Raw genomic sequence first — 3,466 nt, 5'->3', positions numbered from 1 at the left:
ATGCTTTCAAAGCAATAGAGGCCATTCTTTCATTCTGTTATTATAAAAGGGTATCATTGTACCATTTGTACTGCCCATGTGTTGTTATTCATGTGCTCTACACGACCAACCAACTCCCTTTTCCAATCACAAGGTTAGTCAATATGGTCTTTTATTCTACCTCATACAAATCAGTGGCGGTAACATATGATATTTTAATTATATGCCCTTTGGCTTATAAGTATCTTTTTTTCTTTTCATATCATGTTGTTGCCAACTAAATATTGTATATTGATCCTTGTAACCACAGGAATAACACATTCTGTTAACAAACTACTATTGTATATCCTTTTGTTTTTCTGCTGCTTTGTTTTCCTTGGGGGGGGGAAGAGTTTTGGGTTTTTTTGAGATTGGGTGTCTCAATTCTGGGCATTCCAATCCCACTGTACATGGAAGATCTGACCTGCTATATTTTCATCCTGAGCTACTCTGCCTCTCCCTCAGCAGCCTGGGGCCCACCATATTGGTGCTAGACTTAGTACAAATACCTGATTGGCTTTAGTCTTGCCACAACTCAGAACTCCTGAGTTCAAGTGAAATCCTACAAACTGAGGTTTAATACTCTGATTCAAACAGAGACAGCTAGGTGGCTCACTGGATAGAATGCTGGGCCTGGAGTCTAGAGGTCAAATCCGGCCTCAGACGCTTACTAGCTGTGTGACCCTGGGCAAATTACTTAACCTGTTTGCCTTGATCCACTGGAGAAGGAAATGGCAAACCACTCCAGTATCTTTGCCTAGCAAACCCCACATGGGGTCGGGAAGAGCTGGACATGACTGAGCAACAGCTCTGATTCAGGGTAGACTGTTAGTATGGTTAAGTTTTATATGATTCTTCAATATAGTTCGTTAATGCAAATGGATAGGGGTTCAGTACAGATGAAAATAAAAATGAAAGGCTATTTGGGATTATTGGCATAGTCTGCAAAAAGCTTATTTTTTTAAATGCCAACTCTAGCTTTAGATAATGTTATGTAGATTGTTCGTGTAATGGGAATCTGGCGTACGCACAGAGCATGTCTGATGGTATCCCCTTACCTGGTGAGGCTAAGGCAGACAGGCTGCTTCCTAGTCGTGATTATGTATAATGGGAGATGATGCCTTGGAGAGATGATGGAGCACGCATAGACATGCTGGTTCTGGTTGGCTATGTGGTAAACCAGGGGCTCCTTGATATGCTCTGGAGGCATTCAGGAAGGTTGGGTCTCAAGGTTTTTCTCTTCTATTTACTCTCTTCTGCTGCTGTCTTCTCCCCTCCCCCCTCCCCTCTAATTTTGACCTTACAAACCCAGGGCTGTCTGTTCCTTCTGTTCCATTCTAAGTGAAGGAAGAGCAAGGTCCTTGTGTCCTAGGGTCTGGGTTTTGCAGCCAGCTCAGCACTGATACCCCCAAGGAACAAGAATGACTTTTGAGACCTAGTCCACTGGTAGCTGAGATGACAATTTATTCAATAGCAATGCTACATTTGGACATGAACTTGGTGAGTCCAATGCTATGTAGAAAATGAGCTAAGTGTGAGCCCACTCTCCCCAGAAACTGAGGTGAGCTAGCTCCAAAGGAGTCAGGAGAGAAATATGTTGGTACTTTTGTTATTGCCCTATCTTTAAAATAAATATCCCTTTATAAAATTTAACCGATATTAAATGAAACTGGGGTGCTAATCACTGGCACCTAAAAAGGGGGAACAAAGCTTGGTTGGGACGCAAACCAGTAAAGACATAGTCAAACTTCTCAGGGTCTCCCTAGAACTCTAAGGGGGAGATATAGCTTGCCTGGCTCTGGGATATTGAGCTAGCCTTGCTACTTTTACATAAAAAATGAAATCTTCCTAAGATCTTAGAGCAGTCTTAAGTGACATGGTTAATATGTTCAAAAGGAAGGTATGTGGTTGCTTCAGTGGGGAGGTCAGGTAATATGGTATAATAGATAGTTTTTGAAAAACTGCTTAACTGAGGAGCCTTGATATATAAAATATAAGTTGTTTCCTGTCAGTTTGCTCTCTCTTTATTAAAGTATAAGTTCCTAAAGAGCTTAAAATTTTTTCCCTTTATTTTTAGGCCCTTAGAAGAGTGCTATGAAAATATGTTCAAACAGCTTTTTTTCAATGATTAGAGCTTTAAGTACTTAGATACTAGAATTTTGTTAATATCTCTGTAGAAAATTACTTAATGATCTAAAGATTTATTTCTAAATTAATCACTTTTAAAGGAAAGTTGTTTTAAGTCTAATTAAGGAAGTATGTGTAGGTACATAAGATCAGAAAAAAATGTTATACTATAAACACTTCAGTTAAAGTTTTTTTAAAATAAAAAAATTCATGACTTGTTTTATATTAATAACAAGAAAATAATGAAATCCAGAATTATTGTTTATGAGGAAAAAAACCCTAGGTTAGTTAGATTATATTAATCTACCTTAAGATACAATGTTACTGAAAAACATTCATTCTGCAAATCCTTGTAAATTGTTATTGTGTTGAATGGCTTGTTGGGGGGAAGGGGAGTTTTTGTACTACCATCAGACTGTTAAGAGATAGTTCTGGGTGACAATATTTTTAAAAACTAAATGTAAACCTCAGTTGGGCACACACTTAAATATTTATAACTAGAAACTCAAATTTGTGATTTCAACCTTGCCAATCCTCCCACATTGCTTAATTGAACAGATGGGCTTTGCACTGTGCCCTAAAAACCATCTAACTTGATTACTGTGGTTTTAAAGAAAACTCCAGTACGAAAATCAACTTTTTTGAGAATGCTGTACCTGTAATACATATGTAGGTAAATTGCTAACTGATCTGGAGTACCTAATTCAAGCTCAACTGCTGTGTGATGGAGAAGAGTGGTCTTTAAATGTAAACTTGCTTTCACCTTGAGCTACCAGTTAAGGGGCTGCTATTGTTCCTAAAAACTTTCTATTAATCTTCTATGCCCATCTCAAAATTTTCCTTCAATTACTTCTATTTCTCTAAATATCTTTTATTTTAAAAGTCTGTTTTTCCTGTCATTTTCTCCCTCAAAACCCTACTCTGATGCCTCATAGTAGAGTGGAAGTGACTCTGGGTTCTCAAAAAACATGCATGATAAACTGCACAAGATCTGACCAGTTTTACAATGGCTGGAAAGGGAACAGATTGTCTCAGCCTGGGACTAGTCTGGCTAACGTCAGAGAGGCTCATTACCAAATTATTGATTTTGGGGTGACAAGAAATCATGAAACCATTTACTAGGGCTCAGAGAAGTTGCAATGAACATAGGGTTTCCCTTCTCTACGGATGACAATGCACGCAGATGGAGAGAATACTCATACGGATGAAGTCACAGATCTTTCCAAGGATCTTTCATTTAAAGAACTTTTAAGATGCCATTTTCATAAAGTTTTCAAGTACACTGTTGAGCTGCATATATAGGAGACAAATTTACTGAATA

Source organism: Trichosurus vulpecula, chromosome 1 (genome assembly GCF_011100635.1).
Source record: "Trichosurus vulpecula isolate mTriVul1 chromosome 1, mTriVul1.pri, whole genome shotgun sequence".
Classification (NCBI taxonomy): Eukaryota; Metazoa; Chordata; class Mammalia; order Diprotodontia; family Phalangeridae; genus Trichosurus; species Trichosurus vulpecula.
This window is presented reverse-complemented; position numbering follows the sequence as displayed.